The sequence below is a fragment of the Hetaerina americana genome, unplaced genomic scaffold (assembly GCF_022747635.1).
Source record: "Hetaerina americana unplaced genomic scaffold, ioHetAmer1.1.p SCAF_6, whole genome shotgun sequence".
NCBI classification, from domain to species: Eukaryota; Metazoa; Arthropoda; class Insecta; order Odonata; family Calopterygidae; genus Hetaerina; species Hetaerina americana.
The window spans coordinates 32185540-32205924 of record NW_027287205.1 but is presented as its reverse complement, the minus strand read 5'-3'; the positions used below and the strand labels follow the sequence as shown (position 1 = coordinate 32205924).

Below are 20385 nucleotides of genomic sequence, written 5' to 3'. Positions count from 1 at the left end.
TGTCCAACATTACTAAAATACATTTTCTTCGGGATAGAGAGTGAGGGCAGAACTACTTATTCGTTCGGTTGCTCCTAAATGCCATATACTTATGACAACGAATTACATTTTCACCGCCCATTTCATTTTCCGCGTGACATTTTGACATTGGAACTTATTTTTACATTAATGAGTTATGGCTGGGTCACTATAGGAACCGTTCTACCTGTCACTCAAACATTTTCAGGAAACTAAATCAGAGGGCATTCTCACTCCCCTCATAGACTGAACCTTGAATCTTTAGTGGAAAGCTCTTCTTGTGAGGTACGTACTTTAAAACTCAACATTCAAACTCAACACAAGAATGACACCAAAAGTAATGCAAAACGTAAAACATTACACATTAAGATACTTCTGCGCAAAGGTGTAGAGTTGAGTAAACTGAAGAGATATTCAACATGAACAACATTTATGAATCCTCCTATCATAACATTTTAAATGTTGATAAATTAACATTTAGCGCTTATCTGATCTCACTATTTTTCAAGCGCTTCTCTAATTTCTAGGAAAACAACTCATTATATTTCGCAAAAACAGCGAAGACGCATTAAATAAGCGAAGTCGACGAGAAAGCAAAGAGATTGAATACATTATTCCCGGTTCAACCTTTTGGAAATTCATGTTAATATGATGACGCTTGAGCGTTGAAACTAGTTGCACGTGAATAAAGGACAGTGGAAAGATACAATGTAGTATTCATTTAATTAGTAATCCCTAGTTACCGAAAGATTTTCTGCTAGGAAAGACGGTGGGAACATCTACCCAACTGCACTACAACCCAGCGTCCTACGCTTTGAGAATTCGTTTCAACACCGTGGAGGGCAAAGTGTGTCGAAAACGTTGGTAATTCGGCGGTACGCACCTTCTTTGTAAGGCGATATCTCTTAGGAATTATCCCAACGCTTTCTAACAGTAACATTCAATATCAATGGGAACATTTCCGGTGATTGGAAGAGTTATGGAAGGAGTGTTAAATTATTTACCACAGCTGTGAACGATATTAAGAGCTTCACGCGGACTTTTTCCCCCCAATTTGCACGAACTCGAATGCCAACTCACCAGGAACTATTTCAAAGACTTTAGAATGAATTATTTGTTGCTTATTATCACGCTTTCTGTTACACAGTTACAGGCTACTCTTACAGGTTACTTTGGCTATGACTTAAAGACGCCTTTCTACACATGGAAATGAAGATAATAGCTCTAATTATGAAATCAACTACGAAAACAATTTAAAACTTTTAAAAATCAAAGATCTTGATAGGAAATGTTTAAAATACCTCCATAAAACGGATATGCCTTTACTTTTACTAATTTACTTAAGCAGTTAATCTAGGTGGGCGTTATACTTGACAGTTAACCTTGGTATTCCAGAAGCCGAAACCGATAAAATGGCCCAATTCCTCACTCGAGATTAGAGAAAAATGTGGTAGAGTTGGGAATTACAGGAACAATAGCAACTCAAGTCGATGAAGCATTTAAACTACACTTTTGAATTATTTGCTTTCGTAAACATTTTAATGATAGAATAAATTAATTTCAACCAATGACATAAATTGTGCACTATGATACAATGATATTTCAACAAAAATTATAAATTAGACATATTAAACGATGCATCGTGCATACATTAAAAAACAGGAGTAATCATCGCATAAATGCATAGGAGTAGTTCCTCTTAATCATATGCTTCTACAAGTTCCACGTTCTCGAAGATCAACGACCTTGCCGAAACAACAGCAAATAATGGAATTCAGCTCACTCATATACCTATTTTTTTCTAAAAAACTAAGGAACTTAAAGTCAAACAAAAAGTAAAATCTAAAATAAAGACTACTCTAACTCCTACAATGCGTTTCATTGACGAAAACATAATTAATTTTTAAGAATGCTAGAAGGACAACTTCAAGCAATAAAAATTCCGCGCGGAGGGAAATTGAATCAGGCAACTGGCGCATGTTGAAATATGAATGCTAATGCAAAACCAATGGCAAGATAGCTGAGGAATAAGGGAGCAGCGTCTCTTTGTCCAATCGTCAATTCAGGAAGCCAACATAGGTAAGGGCGAACGATCAATTACCGTAAAATCTCCTCGAGCCACGGCGAGGGCAGGAAAGTTTCAGGAGGCGAAAAGACTTCCTTTCTCCAACGCTTTAGGGAAGAATCACGCAGGTAAACCACGAATCTAATAAAAACAAACGAAAAAGCTAAAACCCTACGGAAACCTCGTCCAGTCCCGTGAAGAAACAATGACCCATTCCCCTCCCCTGAATTTTGCATGTTAATCAACCGTTTCTGGTCTCCACTCGAAAAACTTTTACGGAGGGAAAGGGGGAGGAGGAGATGACCGCAATTAGGGCGCTTGAAGAGTTTTTGAAGGAAATTCTTTCTCTCGGGAGCTACTCGCACGAATTTATTCTCCGGGCACTTTCTCTATTATTAGCCGAAGTCCCGGCAAACGAACGGGATTCCGGGTGTGTGTGGTAGGCACAAGGTCGTGCGATGAAAATGAAACGTGAGAACGGAGAGTATGAGTGGGACGACGGAAACTTTCGAGGTGGACGGACGTTGATTCATTTCGAGTATTCGCGAAGCTTCGGATTGAGGGAATCGCTGTTTGAGTTATGGTACCTGTATTGGTGGGACCTCACGTGATCGCTGACATTCTTCGCACCCTATGGGTGATAATTAGGACACGGAAGAGCTTACGATTATGGCAAGGAGAGAAACCGCTCGCTCAAATTCGGCTTTGGCAGACCCATGGAAAGAGGCGAGCGATTAGTTGACGGACGGACTAAAACTTAACGAGTCAAGTCCTGCGTGAATTAAACACAAAAATAAAAGCGAACGATCCTTTCGACCAACAATAATCGAATCCGGCTCTTTATAGTAGACCCCACGTATTGTAGATACCAAGCCTATTTAAAAAAAGGAGGATTTAGTAAGACAAGGGAAAGAGAATTACGAGCGATAGAACTAATTGTGAAGCCTTGGTTTCTAGGCGAATGTTTCCACGTAAAAATGTACGTCCTGTTCAATTCCATTTGTCCATACTTCCCGAGATAAAGAGCAAAAGAGGCACCTTTGAACCCGATGAACGTGGGCACACATTCCTCCATCACCGCAAGCGAGTCAAATGCCGTTGAAGACATCATTTATGGGCAACTTGCCCAAGTACGAGGGTCATCCGGAAAGTAGTACCCGTTCGTGAAATAAAGACACAAAAGTAAATATTAACAAACATAAAAAATTTTATTTGAAAGAGGATACTTTAAACTACTTCTCAACATAATCTCCAAGCAAATTAAGGCATTTGTCATAACGTGTGACAAGTTTCTGTATTCCTGCTGCATAGTCCTTCGCCGCCAGCTCATTGAGATACGCGAGGGACCCATCTTGCACAAGTTTTGCATAATGCAGATGGTGTTTAACAATTTCATGAACAATTGTTCGAGAAACATTGGGAAAATGCTCACAGATGTCATCAATTGTGACGCGCCGATCGTTCCTCACGAATTCGTCAACTGAGCTCACCAGTTGGTCTGTAATGACAGACGGTCTCCCCGAACGCTCATCGTCGTGTGTGTTCCCCCTCCCCATGTTGAAGTTGCGACACCACCGCCGAACAGACGACTCGTCCATTACATTGTCTCCATACACCTCCTTTAATTGGCGATGAATATCACATGGGCGAACGTTTCTTGCATTGAGGAATTTAATCACTGCCCTCACTTCACAACTGGCGGCGTTCTCAATTTTTTTAAACATTGTAAACAATCACAGAAACAACACAGGCAATGCTAGCGTCACGCAACTTGGCTCAGAGAAGGCAGACAAGCCACTGAAGCTATCTGACCTCGTCCAGCGGCTACTCGCGTCGTCAGCACTTCATGCGGCACGAACGGGTACTACTTTCCGGATGACCCTCGTACAATATAAGAGATGTTCACACTATGTCGCCTTCGAAACTATTACCTTTCTATTTTTCAGTCTTTAATGTAGAGGAGGGGTGACGCCTGGTGAAAGATTCCCAAAAGATCATTGCAGGTAACGAGCCTCCGGAAATCTATCTAAAATGTAAAGGTGGCCTGGTAGAGCTCTGAAGGGCGACCTATCACCTATGAAGGTAGCATTGATATCGATAGATACACTAGATGGTGACGCTAAATAGTTTTTGTTCCAGCAATGTGGACCGAGACGGAGTGAATCACGGAAGACTTGGATCTTCAACAGCTGCACACTGCGGAAGCCTTCACAAGGACGCTCAATAACATAAATATGTCAATTAATATTATTTATTTTTTACGTATTACACACCGCATTCAAGAGATCGCGCGGTTTCGATTGCATCATGAACACGGAATAGCATAAAAAGAGCAACGGAAGAACGTATTACTATTATTGGTATCCTAGCGTTGAAGGCAAATTTTGGGTGGACACGCGACTTGACGGTAAAACGATGCATTTCTTTGGAAGCATATCTGCAGTTAAGTTCATCACTTATATCGGAAACCGAGAATGTCGATCAATGAATTGCCACTGCTAAGACCATCATATAACCATGGATTAACTCAATCAGTTTCCGGCCGGCGCACCGTATGTAGATACGCATTCACAACAGGACGATATCATTGCTGTATTATATTTCTTTGAAAGAAGTAAGCAGTGGGCCGATCTGTACATCGTACTACGTAATACCATTATGTATATTAAACATTATATATTTGGCGACTATGGTAATCCCTAGCCCTCACTCATAGTAAGAAAGGTACAATTTGTATGGAGAATTCAGACGAATCGATGCGTTACCTGAAGGCTGAGACTTGCTGGGGGGGAAGTGGATAGCTCATTCAAGACGAGCCACCTTACGATAGCGGGGAACCACGGGAGAGAGGGGAAATGAACGGAGGTAGGAAAAGAACTCCTTTTGGGAAGGGTTCTAAAAAATTACGAAAGAAATGAGGATTAAGAAGGGAAGAATGAGGAAATGGTGCGACGCACTGGAATGTGTGGGGTCATGGGAACAGGGCCAGTAGTGAGTTGTGGCCTGAAGAAAAGGGGGGCCGGGTAGTTGGGGACCGCCCTCAGTCCAAGGGACACTTGTCACCCGACGGGCTACAAGCAGCGAGCCTTGGACACGGAATTTCCCCAAACTTATGGCGGAGCTGAACTAAATTAAGACATGACGCGATATAAAACACTGTTTTGACTGCTTAACGTACCTATTTGTGGTACCTTCGCCGGAAAACTACACAAGCCAACGAGATGGAGTGAACCCTGGGAGGTTCTCTCATTGATTTTGTTAATTTATATTTAACTTTGCACTTGAATTTTTATTTTTTATTTATTCCGATGCTCTTTCATACGAGAAACCAGCAAGGAAATTTATGTTCACGGGGAAAAAGAGTTTAAATTAACTTCGCTTGTGAATTATTTAAAACTGAAAGAAATTCGTGACTGGAACTTCAAACGTAACTTAAATAATTCTCCGAAAATTTAATTAGCCGTTTTAATTTATTAATAATTATTCAAAGGGAAAGTGAATAAGGAAGGGAATACCCTGGAATTTTTTGCGATCGAAAATTTTAATCAATTAAGTACCAGCTTATCGCTTTTTAAAGGAAACAAATGTGTTGTTAGTGTATTTCATTAACGAATAAATAAATAAATTTATTCATAATTTCCGTGCAAACGGCTGTTAATGGCGCTTATATTGGCAGCGAAAAAAACTATCGGGAATCGGATTACTGATCCCGAAGCAATTTCCGTAATCCACCTTTCGACAATTCACCTGAAATTGCTTTCTTAAAATTTATCGTGTACTTATCCGAAATTCGAAAACTTACTGCCAAATACACGATTTAGTAAATATTCACTAATGCTCGCCCGTCTTCCGGCAATTTCTTAACAGTCTAGAAAAATACACCAATAATACACCATTAGAAAAGACGACACAGCACCAGTTCCGACATTGCACAAGGAACACGCACAAAGAAAAACACGGATTCGCCTTGAAGAAATTTTCCCTTCGCGAGTAACAGGTCAACGCCATGAAAAATTATACTCAGAGAGCAATTTAACGTTATCTTGGCAAAAATTAAGGGGCCAATCGAACAAATTGCGAACGGAGAAAGTAGAGCAAATTTAAGTAAGTCTTAGAAAATCCGCTAGCTTGGCGAAAAACTATTGCAAGGTGGAGGGGCGCTTAATACGTTCCAGAGGGAGAGACAAGAATGAAATCCGCTGCGATCAAAGGGGACTATCGAAGTTCCGCAATCTATTGGGAAATTAGAAGAAGGGGATGAAAAATTATATTTCCGCTATGATTTATATAAAAAGTCCTTCATCCCTCTTTTCCTGCAGCAAAAATTCTTCAATCGGATCGGTTGTGGTCGGCCAGTTTGGCTCGATACTTTCAAGAAATATTGAAATAATCATCTTCTTCAAAAATAGGTTCTCAATTTTTCCTTCATGGGAATCTTCATGCATTCACTTTTCATTACTAATATTATATAACTTTTACTCCTTGAGATATAACATCAACAGGGGGGGTTAGTTAAATCGGCAAAGATCTTCCACAGGACGGCATTCGGGTCGTCCCGCTGCTAACCAAATATTTCCCGATAGAAATACTGCCGAATCCTAGGCATATCACACAGCACATCATAATGTTGTGATTTTTTTAATATCAAAAATTTCCCGAAAACAATAACAGGATGGATGGCTTTCTTCAAATTACTTCCAACAGCGGGTTTGTGTGGAAATTTAAAAAGTGTGGAATTACAAAGTCAATTAATTCATTTCAATATTTATGTAAATACCATTAAGTTACGCCGGAAACAACAAATTTCACCTTTAACATGTTGACAAGCATAAAAAATTGTGGGCTAAGAAAGAGAGTAAGTTCTTCAGCCAAATTTTTCCGAGTGTATTTTAAAATAATAATATAACTGCATCCCTATACTCATTTTTCTCATTGAAATATGCGCCATACGCCATAAAAACGAGCACACACAAGGAATTGAGTGAACGTGAGAATTTCTAGAGAGAGGATACAGTAGAAACCGTTATTGCTTTTTCACTCAGCTCCTTTGCAAGTAAAAAAATTTTAACTCTCCCTATCATCTCCTAATCTGCCTAACCTTAAGGCTTTATCGTATCGAAAAACCTACGATGAGGGGCGTAAATTAATTTTTCCACACAAGCCACACACAGTTTTTCGCTGAAGTTCAACATCACCTGATGGTTTTGAATGTCAACGAAACTAGGTCGCGAGAAATATATACATATGTATTGGGTGGATAAACCACGTTACGGCTTTTATTTTAAGATGAAGAATTTCCACGAAGATTAATCCGACATAGTAAACGTTTTCAAAATGATTTTCTCATAATATATAATTTGTAATTATAAGTTTACACGACGACTCGTCTCTCGGAATTTTTCACGTGACGCGCGGAAATAAGGACACCAGGTAATACCAAGGGACCGGCTGAGAAAGTATAAAATACACAGATTCCGTCGTTATATGTTCATTTAAATTTTTTCGGGAACGGTAAAAATAACTCGAACGGATATATGAACGAGGCTCGTGAATGAAAAGCAGACATATACAGAGCCCTAATGTACCGGTACATTCGTGTACAGGCGCTTCACAAAAATTTTTTTATCAAGGTAGGAGAGAAACTAGAGTAAAATACATCAGCGTTTTTGAAAAGAAACCATTTCTTCCAAAACCGGTGGATTTCGCACATGAGTGGCGTATTCCGACCTCCCCCGACCCCTAAATAATTTTTTTAATCGATTTGAACTCGAGATCCGTGCAACTTATGTCTTATAAAACTGATGTGTCTTGCTTATGGATTATCGCGGGCTACACTGAAAGGCCTGCGAGTCATTATTTTGAGAACAAATCAGCTACCGAGGAGTCACTGGAAACAAAAAGGACAGTCGGCCGGAATAATTACTTCCAGCATTCTTCGAAACGCACAAATAACAATTGGTGCAAAACGAAACCAATCCTACAATAACTTTAGTTGAAGTCCGGTATAAAATTACATCCATCATATGGAAAATAAACAGAAATTTACTAATTCTGGGTTTGTCCTGACATAATTTTCAAACAAATTACGGGTTCATTTTCTTGCACCCTCACCGTTTGGGAGGGGATTTAAGTGGGAGAATGACGAGGGTAAAACCCACGCAATGAAAGACAAATTTTCCATTAAAAAAATTACCTGAATGAAAACTATGAATTTTTTAAGCAAGGGTGCACGAGTATTTAAGTATGATCAGGTGCTTTCCAGGCGTATCAGCTTCATGAAGTTTTCTCGAGCCCTCCACCGGGTCAGGGGTTCCATATTGGCCGACGTTTCGAAGTTCGACTCGAATATCGTCCTAAGGTCATCAGCCGAGAAAACTTCATAAAACAAGGGTATATTTCTAAGGGTAAGTTTTCTTTGCATTTCAATTTCGAAAAGACACGCAGAGTAACTATGTAAACTAATAACTTCTTCAACTTACTGATAAATAAAAAAGCTGACAAAATTCTCAGCGCAAAAACTATTTCCATGGGCTCCTTCACTTAGAACCATGAAATTTCTTAAATCTGCAACGAAACCTAAACCGTAATATAAGGAAAATATCACAAGAAAACACGAAAAAATGTAACTGACAGAGTATAAAACTTCAAATACTCACCATATTATTTTCTATGGCACTCTCTTGCTCAATATTTTGGCACTTTCTAAGAGATCGCTCCCTAAAAAACACTCCTTGAGAACGGAAAACAGGAAGCGCACACGTTCTTCAACATCACTTAATGTCGCGAGCAACTTCAGAATTTATGAAGATATTTTATTAAACGCTTCCACATCATTCTTCCAGAATGCGAACATTTTTCCAAAAATAAAGGTCGGCACCCACCATCATTCACCAGCGAAGTGGACGTGAGGAAGACAAAATAAAGGTGGCGTAGGTGGGACAGGATCCTGGGACCGAAGGGAGAGGGAAGGGTTGGTAGGAGGGGAGTCGAGTTAACGGGGAGGGGCATTGTCAGGATGTATTGTATAAATAGGAAACTAACCCCAGTGGGGGAGAGGGGATCGCATCGCTCGGACCCCTCCCTTCCCTTCATAAAATCCACACAAAACAGCGTTAAGGATTCCGATTACTGGACAAAAGAGGTTATTTATTTAGTACTTCAATCCTACGATTGGTTTACTGCAGCACATATCTCTCCATTCTATTGTATTTTGAATGCAAGACAAGGCTGCATATTCTAGGGAGAATAATGTGGTGGCTTCCCGTTGCCTTCCACATCACAGTACTGCGACCAATACCGTGCACTTCACTCTCGCCACTGATACTGGGCCGAGCGAGTCGGTCTGCGCCACCAGTGCCTGATGGTAAAACTCCTGCTGCCTTTCACCATGAAACCAGGGGCCTATTTTTCTCGTTGTGTTCCGAAATACCACTACTGTGGTTTTTCTGTTATGTGTGGTTGTCTCGTTCCGAAAAACCATTAACAATTTTTTTCTAACAAGCCATTAATAAATTTCCGCCGATTACGGGACTCAAAACTTCGGCTCCAGAAGCAGACATGCTATCTCTGCTCTACCCCGGACCTAAAGAGGTTATATAAACAGGGTTTTTCGTTTTACGAAAAATACTTCCACCTAACGTGTGCAAATTATATTTTCTTTAGAGTGGAACTCTTAAAATTAGAAGTCTTACACGAATGACATGTAATATCAAGAAGTTTCCATAAGGATACAGATTCCCTTAAAGAAAAAGGAAAAAAATACGTGGAACTGGGAAAAACAATTCATCGCAGAATAACAATTACACAACAAAACAAGGTTAATGGGAATTCTATGATGCAGGTTATATTAGGGTCAAGTCTTCCAAGGAGATATCAGGGCAATGCCAATTAAGTAGAACAAAAGAAAAGGAAACCTCATTAAAAAAAACAAAATTCAACGAATCCTATGCCGTGACATATTTTTTGGATTAGACAAAGAGCTTAGAATATTGTATGAATTAAAAAATATTGTTGAGCTTATTATAATAATTACCCATGAAAATTAACTATGAACAAAAACTAAACTTTAGACTGCAGTTAAAACTTCAGAAGAAGCTACTCTAGTCACTAAACATAGATTGTAAACCATGGTCCGAATTTTGACTCAAAGACAAGGATCTTGTCTATCCGTATCCAACATAGAACCCGGATATTTCAAGGTTTAACAAGACTTCTACAATAAGGCGGAACAGAAGAATGGAGAGTGAATTAAGTACGTTTATCACTTATACATTCAACCTCACATTGCACGAGAAAGTTTGCAGACAGGGGTATACCCTGCTATCATACAGGGGCTACCCTGTATGATGCCGAAAATAACAAAGGTTCCAACTTCACATTTTAGTCGCATTCATCCTTCAGAGTCACAGATAATGGGGAAATATGGGAAAACTCTTTGCGCCCTTTACTTCGTAAAAAAACTTGATGAAATACATGGCAAAAGGTACAACATTAGGCACATTCGATTATTCTAACCCCTATTCAACACAGGCGATTATTCTAACCCGCAGGAGCATATTGAGCTGCTTCCCACGATTACCCTTATCTTAACTTCATTTCATAAAAATAAGATGTATGATGGATATGCTTGCAATTCATTTGCGATATTTAGTCGCTAAAAGATGCATGCCTCAAAATTCAAGTCATCCAACTATTGAAGCATTTTGGATAATAAAAGGCCTATTTGTGGATAAATTGAACCAACCAGTTCCAATGGCAACCCTACGGAAATCATGCGGTGAATCTTGGCAGACTCCTTTAAGAAATTCAAGTAGCATGCCACCATGCACTTCAAGTTCATTATTTAATCAAGATGCTCTTACTTCCATCACCGCATGGTACTCTACTTGGAAGCTCAAGATTAAACACTACAAATCCAATATTCTCATGTTTACCTCGCGTACCAATACTGTTATATCCTCATATTCCCTCTTCGACCCCTCCACCCGAGTATCATTACCCAGAATGATCTTTGCGTAGAATTTGATACCGGGTTTACTTTGACCTCACACACAAAATAGGCTTTCTCTAAATCCACGTATCTCATATGACTCCTCTACTGGTTCACCGAAATAGACAATCATTTAGCTCTCACGATATTACTTTCTGGTTGCATTCTCCGCATGGTAGATTACTGTTTCCCCATTTGGCCTGCAGCCTGCCCCACTAACCTTAGAATTTTATAAAAAACTCCTAATTTCTTTTCATACACATACGTGGATCATTAAATAACTCCTTGGAAAATCTAGGAGACCGCCGTATCGGAAAAGGTTGGCTTTTAGCAAAGTCTCTTCTCTCAATAGACTGCTGTTTAAGTTTCAGCTTTATTATTATTATTATTATTTGGGATACATTGCTGTTAGGCGATAAGCCGGGTGGCAATGACATGATATAACAAACAGTAGTCATTCTTAAAACATATCACAGTGTCATTAAATAGTCGTATAGTAGACTTACAAAATTAAAAAAATGAGAAAAAACAATATATTTTGATACAGCCATACACCTTCTGCCGTATTGCATTTAACAATCCCATCATGTATACCTTTTGCATTCACGCCTAAATTATTTAATGCTTTTGGGTAAGGGCTTAAAGAGTTCATCAGGCAGCTGGTTCCACTCTTTGATTCCCATATTTAGGAACGAAAACTTGGCGGTGTTTGTCCTTTGGGGCATGTATTTGATTTTAAGCGGGTGATCATTCCTGCCGAGATAACATGGCTTATTTACACTCTCGTTCAGTTCTTTCCAGCCTCCGTCAGCTTTCAATATTTTAAAAATGGCACACAGTCTATTCAGCTTCCATCTGTTCTTTAGTGACCCCCATCCTAGTGAGCCTAGCATGTCACTTACACTGTCAGTCTGCCTATGTCGCCCTAAAACGTACCTGGCAGCCTTCCTTTGCACTGCTTCTAATTTTTTCACATGCCCTATTTCAAAGGGATCCCATACTGTGGTCGCATATTCGACAATAGGCCTTACAATTGTTTTGTAGGCCAATTCTTTAGTTGATTTAGTGCTTCCCTTGAGGCTCCGCATGACCCAGTGGAGCGATTTAAAGGCCTTGCATACCACATAATCTGTGTGAAGTCCCCACCCTAAGTCTTTACTTAGGTGTACCCCTAGATATTTACAATTATCTTTTGTTACAATCGTTTCCCCCATTATTTTATATACCCTTCCCTCACCTGCCTTCCTTTTGGAGAATGAGATGTGGATAGTTTTTGCAATGTTTATCTCCATTTTGTTGATTTTGATCCAATTAGCCACGTTATCTATGTCACCCTGCAGAACGTCGCGATCACTGCTGATGCTGATTTCCCTATAGAGTATACAGTCATCAGCGAACAATCGTATTTTGGAATTGACACATTCAGCAAGGTCATTCACGTAACAAAGAAACAGAGGAGGACCAAGCACGCTACCCTGAGGTACTCCGGATGTGACGCGGGTTTCTTCTGAGATTTTGTGCCCAACACGAACCTGCTGGGTTCTATCTTGTAGGAAGGCCTTCGTCCATAGTAGTACTCTTTTATCAATATTTAGTTTTCCAATTTTATCTAACAATCTGTCATGGGGAACCCTGTCGAAGGCTTTTGAGAAGTCGAGTATAACTGCATCTATTTCTTTACCTTTGTCTAAGCAGTCTGATATTTCCTGGCAGAGTCCAAGTAGTTGGGTTTCGCATGAGTACCCTTTGCGAAAGCCATGTTGGTATTTAAATAGCCAGTCCTTATCCTCCCAGTGGTCACGTAGATATTTTGCGACCTTCTTCTCCATTAGTTTACAGGTTAGGCTAATGGGGCGATAGTTCTCTACACTGCTATTGGTCCCACCCTTAAAAATTGGTATTACATAAGCCTTCCTCCAATCATCGGGGATTTGATGATTATTTAACGTAATGTTAAAAATGGTGCGCAGATACGGTATCATTGCCTCTGACCCTAATTTGAGTGCGTCTCCAGAGATGTTGTCAAGGCCAATCGATTTGTTGACTTTAAGCTTTTTTACTTTGTCCATGACCATTAACCATGTGGTTTCATTTTAATAGTCGATTAAAGAGAAAAACTTCCGTTGATTAAGAAAAGTGGAAAAAATGTTTCGTGTGGCGATTAAACACTTTCATTTAAACGGCTTAGCACCGAAAGAGATCAAAACCGAGTTGGTCATGTCACATCTGCTCATTTGCGACTGTTTACAAATAGGTAAATGAATTTACACGAGGCCTTATATCCAAATATACCTAAGATGAACATCGATCAGGACGTTCAGTGCAAGTGGCTTCCTCCAAAACGATCGACAAAATCCACGATACGGTTTTAAGTAAACGCCACAGGCATATCACTAGGTACAGTTTTTTCAATTTTGCGCGAGCGATTGGGCGTGAAAAAAAGAAAAATTGGGTGTAAAAAAATCTCGGCAATTTTTGTGCCGCATTTGCTCCCAGTGGAGAATGAACGCATTCGTGTGGCCGATTCGGAGGCAGGTTTGGTGCTTTTCCGTCACAATTCTGACAGTTTCTGCGCCCATACATCACTGTGTACGATACATTGCTACATTCCAGATAGGATTCCTAAAGGCGATCCGGATCCGAAGAAGGTGAAGATGGTGAAATAGGTCGACAAGGTGATGGCCTCGGTTCTTTCGGTTTTCGCCGGAAATTATCTATATCGACTGATGACAAAAAAGACAAACGATAAATCGAGAGCATTATGCGTCGCTATTGCACCGTTTGAGCAAAGAATCAAGTGAAAACGTCCTCATTTGGTATAAAAAAATTTTTCCATCAAGAAAATACACGGGTGTACTCCTGCGTCGTTCCGATGGCGAAAATCATGAAATAAAGTTCATATTATGAAAACGTCCATCGTATTTCCCATATTTCGCCCACACTGACATTTTTTTATTTCCAAACTTGATGAAATGGCTCGAAGGAAAACGATTCACGTCGAACGAGGAGGTCATCGCCAATACGGATACCTATTTTGAGGAATTTCCGAAATCCTACTTTTTGGATGGCTTGAAAAAGTTGGAGAAACGTTGTGAAAAGTGTATCGAGCTAAAAGGAAATTATGTTAAAACATAAAAAAAGCTAACCAAAAAATTTGCTTTTCTCTTTTTACCTAAGGACTTACTAAACGACTCACGTAGCACGCCTTCGCCCAAAAGCATTTATTAGACAGAGTAAGTTTGATTATTTCGACCATACTGTTACGATCGAAAAGGTACACAGTGAAAACAAAGCACTAACGTGCCATACGCATCTCTATCTTCGAGCATTATGAAAGTTGATAGTTAATAAATTAGTATTTGCTCGAAGGCTCAGTTTTTGGTCAGCGATCCTACCACTACAGCAAGTTTTAAACGTATACACACGATTCGCACATCCAGTCGAATCTATTTAGTACCAGGGTTGACTGCAAACTCATCAATCGATCAGCTGAGAGTCAAATCGTGTGCGCACCTGAGGCTTAGTTGAAGGCGCTACAGATATGGGATTTGCTGATATCGACACACTCGAAATATCCACCATATCTCTCCTCATTACCTCATTTTTTTCACACCACATCGTGGGTTGTGATTGAAGGTAAACTTATCACACCAACCTACGTTCGGATCGCCACATCCGACTTTTAATCGACCAAACTTCGGTACTAGCGGGATTGATTTATCAGAATATTGCACGACACTTGTTGCAATGCCCCATTACATCAACACTTTTCTTTCATTTTGATCCTTTAAGCAGGATGCCACTCCTGAAGAAACAACCATAAAAATAAAATTCAATATTAAATTACTCACAAACGGATCGAGTTGTTTTCCGCTAAAAACTGGTAGGATTACAAACGTGCTACAAATAATTTAGCACTCTCTACCAAGGTATGTATAGTGATAGGGCAACGGATATCAAAATATAGAACGCGGCCATGATGCATGAGGTAGACGTCATTCCCTACGCCGGGCGAGATAATTAAAGTACTTGTATAGGGTAACTGGAATACAATCCAATGATCACGATTGCTTACCTTGCCTCCAGCATGTCGGGCTTGTCGCAATATTACAGTAACTGGGTGAAATTGTACAATGCCGCTGAATCACCTGCATTTAAACCATATCTGTATAAGAGTTCGAGTTCCACATTCGCTCATAGTTCCACATTTTGTGTTTTTAACCTACAATTTAATTCCGTCTTGCAAGCACGTGTTTACTTCCTACATTGCAAACTGTGAATGGGTAGAATGCGATATTTTCGAGGAGAATTTGGAAGATAGATATTTTTTAACTATATCTTATAATAGACAAACCCTGTCTTAAAAAATAATCCACCCTAGTTTCACAATTAACCCAAGATTACACATGCGATCCAGGTTGTTTCGCAGGAGCTAACATCAGGTGCATAGTGTGTTAGTTCTATACTGTTCCTGAAATTCATCGTCGTATAAAGCACTCAACAATTTGAACACCTTTCGCATTACCGAATTCCATTTCTCAGCTCTTAAAAGCCTAATTTCATACCCTAAATTCCGTCCAAAATGACTTCTCTTCCTACTCTTTTCTTCATCCCACTCCCCTGCCGGGCCTGACATATTTTTTTACCGCTAATGCAAGTAAGTAAAAGCTCGGAAGCTACTCAAAACAACTCATCACGGGCTCATATTCAATTAAAGGCCCTTGATGGTTTGCAAAGTGCGAGCTGGTCGTTGGCACGAAAATTACGGCGAAACATTGAATAAATTATCGCAGTTATTAGATTTAACTTCGACTAGAGGGCAGGCACGCACATTATCGTGCGATCCAATGTCGTTTTCGATAACGGGGAGCATATTTCTCCCCGGGGACGTAAAATTGCGATGTAATCGGCTACGAATAAACTTTCGTTTCGGGCGGAAAAAATCCCCTTGAATATTGAGAACCATCTTAATGAGTGTGTTTATCATTCCATTAACGGCGATGTGTGGATGGGAGGGGTGCATTCAAGTAAAGCAGGAGCCAAAAATGGGACCGCAGAGATCATAAAGCGTGATTGTCATTATATTTTTATTGGATCATAAATACGCCACCGTATAACATATTACCCATTCAGAAAACTGGAAGATGCGACTGGTAATTTCCCCCATTCTCTCTCCATTGCCTCCGTAATTATCTAACGCCGCAATCATTTTATCGGACAAACATGAATGGGTGCCCAGCATATAATAATGCTTCACTCTGTGCAGTCACTTAACCATTAAGCTCACACTAATACCTTAGTCGTTAACACTGGAGCTCTTTTGTCAAGATTAATTACTGCTAAAATCCACCAAAAATGTTTCAACTGGTGCATCAAATAACTTTTCTTCTCATAGAATTACTCGGCCTCAGTTAAAATGAAACTTCTAACCTGCGTGATTATATTTGTACGTGCTAGAGTGGCAATGGGCAACGTAGATGAACGGGAGCCGATTATCTTGAATCATACGACGCTTTCCCACTCATTATAATAATGGTAACATTCTGAAGAGCTTAATGACGCAGATCGCGCTCAACATCAACGCATCATCACCACGCACAAACTGTTGTACTTGGAAGCGAATTTTGGTATTACGCACGACATGGTATTTTGTACGCGGTGAACACTAAAAATGATGGTCAATTTCCAGTAGATTCTATTAACGCAATGAACAATAGCATTGACAAAGGTATTGAAACGCGCTCTACGCAATTAAATCTCAGACGAAATTTACAATTATCATTCACTTACATAATTTCTCTGTAAATCACCCTGCAAGCCACCGCTAGGGTTTGTGGCAGGGGGTGATCACACACCAGAATAATTTGACCCAAAATACGTACCCTCTGGCGCTGTCGGACAACGTTAATTATGATCCTTTATCATTCGCGGGAAAAATCACATCTTAAATCTGTTCTGCACTTTAGCTCTCCAATCGTATTTGCAATATCTCTCCTACCGTACTACTATGGGGCTAATAATGGATTTTCAACATCATCGCTAAAGAGACGCACTCCAAATTTACGCAAGAGATTTGATCCGTAATTTAACCTTCGCGCCGTGAGTGATTTACAACATAGTTCCTCTATTAATTTAGATAAGCTCCTTGGATTACCATAACAACGTTTTACAAATCTAACTCCTCGACGCTGCACGCGATCCAATTCGGCAATCAATCCAAGTTCATGAGGTACCCATACGCCATTGTTTCAGATTAAGTTAAGTTGCAACAAATTAGTGACTGCCACAATTACTTACTCTCTCCTTCTTTTTGGATCTAAAGAATAAATTATACGTGATAACTGAGCAATTTTTAGGTGAATCGAACAAAATATGACGAACTGGTGAAAAGCGCTGGCGTGGAGCTGGGAGATGTCGATATAATGTCAAATGACTGGAGGATGAGATTAAATTTGTCCCGAAAAGAATAAGGGTCGAATGGACGAGCTCTCCGAATGTCCAATTAAGTACGTGACCGTTGATGGATTTATAAAAAGTAGCTGATATTACAGGGGTTCTAAAATTAATTCAACCGTGGAACAGTTATCTCTCGAAGACAAAAATTTTCAGTTTTTCTTTCAGAGAACACTCGAGTTTCATGGTAACAAATTCGAAAAAAAGGGATTCAACGCTTAATTCTCCATAATTTTTGCCGCGTTGTTGCACATCTATAGGAGTGGCTATATTCAAGAGCTTACAGGAGGAACACGGAATTATAGGAAAGGGGCAAGGTATTCAGGCGCTTAAAAAATGTTTCCTAAAATGTACAATGCAAAATGAATTATGTTGAAACTGTATAATCAGTCTCGCCCTGCAACGGTAGGAGACATCATATAAATAAAAAAGAGAGATTAAGTATAGAACAGATAAATTTAAAACTTTATTTTCCCCAGGAACGATAAGGGATCAGAATAACAATCCGACAGCACTAGTCTGGGGGTATTTTTACTTTTTCAGTCTTAGTAGCCTAGCGTGTTTTCTTTACCTCATTTAGTTACTGTCCTTATTGTTTCCTACAGCTTCTCTGGAGAGAAGTGTATCGCACTAATATACGCTTATAAAGATCCTCAGGGCACCTGCAGTTAAAATGGTCTTCCTTATTTGAATCATTTTACAGATATGTACAGAAAACAAAACTAAAAAAACCTATTTTTAATGCTACGTGCCCAGTGTGTAATTACTCCCTGCCAAACACCTTAGTGGTGGTTAGCAGGGTACTATGTAGGATAAAACGGAATAAAAATAGGAATGACATTGGGGCGTACCATTGAAGAAGCAGGTGTCACGTAGTTGTGAAGGGGAATATTCTTGTTAATACTACATATACAAGGAGGACCCTGTTCAACGGGTCAGGGTACGTCCTGTACGCTTGATTCACACATTTTTAATACAGAAGGGGTCATGTGTAAAAAAGGCAGCGAGGGCCAAAGTCAAAGACGTTGAGTCAAAGACTTTTTCCAAAAATCAAACATCGCTCAGAGATACGCAATCTTCTAGAAAGAACTCCTAAATCTAAATTCTATCTAACTATTGAAATGAAATTAAATTATCGACTTTGTAATCCCACACACTTTTATTATTTATTCGAAATTACAAAGCAAATAATTTAATTTTATTTCATTTAAATATGCTATGTAAATTCCATTGAGTTATGCCGAAGACAAAAAATTCAATCTACAGGGTTCGTCCGGAAAATAAGTGTACTGATTTTTTCCCGCCTCTCCAGGCGCGCCCAGCACCGCTCTGACGGGCTGCGATTGGAGGGGGGTATGTTGGCAAGCGACGCTGAAAAAGGCAGTCGGCTCTGAGCTGTGGTGTAGCGAGGAGCTCTGTTAACGCGAACCTCCACGCTCGACCCACGTCACGGAACGCGATGCCGAAGTTTTTGGAGCAGCGTTATTCCATCAAATTTGCGGTAAAGCTTGGGAAATCGTCTACCGAAACTGTCGGTATGATTAACCAGGCTTACGGGGAGTCAGCCATGTCCAGAAACATGATCTTTCGGTGGCACAAGATGTTCGTGGAGGACAGAGAAGAGGTCGACGACGAACCACGGCCTGGACGCCCATCAACGACACTCACCGACGAAAATGTGCGAAAAGTTCGCGATGTACTGAACTCTGATCGTCGTCTTAGTGTTTGGATGATAGCAGAGCAGTGTAATGTGCCAAAACCAATAGTGCATGAGATTATTAGGCACCAATTACAGATGCGAAAAATGTGTGCAAAGTTGGTGCCGAAAGTGCTCAGTGATGATCAAAGACTCAATCGTTTGGAAATCGCGACACAACTTGCGGATCACTGCAAAAATGATCCACATATTTTAGAGAACGTTGTTTCGGGTGACGAGACGTGGATCTTTGAGTACGACCCGGAGTCGAAGAGACAAAGTGCGGAGTGGCACACCCCATCATCACCCCGTCAAAAGAAAGCTCCCATAAGCAAATCTCGGATCAAGGCGATGCTCATTGTCTTTTTTGACAAAAGGGGAGTCGTCCACTACGAATTTGTACCTGAACGACAAACTGTAAATGCTGCATTTTACGTCCAAGTGCTCGACAGGCTTCGAAAACGAGTCGCCCGCGTCCGGCCAGCGATCAAAAACATCTGGCGGCTGCATCACGACAATGCGCCGTCTCACACCGCGCTTGTCGTGTCGGACTTCTTGGCCAAGCACGGCGTGGCAACGCTGCGGCACCCGCCCTACAGCCCGGACTTGGCACCACCGGACTTCTTTCTGTTCCCGAAGATAAAGAGGAGTTTGAAAGGAACGCGATACGGGACTTTGGACGCCGTCAAAGAGGCCGTGACGACGTGTCTTCGAGAGGTTCCCGATGATGCCTTCGCGGGAGCGTTCCAGGAATGGGAACGCCGCTGGAACAAGTGTATCGACTCACAAGGGTCCTATTTTGAGGAATATTAGCTTAAGATATGTAAAAGTGTAATAAATTTTTTTCCCTGAGCTCAGTACACTTATTTTCCGGACGAACCCTGTAACTAGCTATGCTTCCGTACAAAAAAGATTTATTATTAGACTAACAGCATAATAGAACCGTAACGAGCAATTTTTTTTCTTTGCATACTAATTTAAGTTTGATCCCAGTGAGAAATTTAATTTCCTACACTGTTGCGTCTACTTTATACGCGGAGTTGCCCTACAGTTCTAAACAATCCATATTTCAATAATTAGCCATTGGAGATAATTGATAACTTTGACTAAGCCTAATATGGCTCTGTATAAAAAATCTTTTTAATTTCGGCGCCAAGTGTATAA

At 40.2% G+C, this 20385-nt stretch overlaps 1 protein-coding gene across 1 annotated transcript in view; it reads right to left on the bottom strand.

Annotated features, from left to right (window-relative positions):
• Positions 1–20385, bottom strand: part of egl (Egl_like_exo domain-containing protein) — a 133423-nt gene that overhangs the window by 20598 nt on the left and 92440 nt on the right. The gene's annotated exons all lie outside the window — the stretch shown is intronic.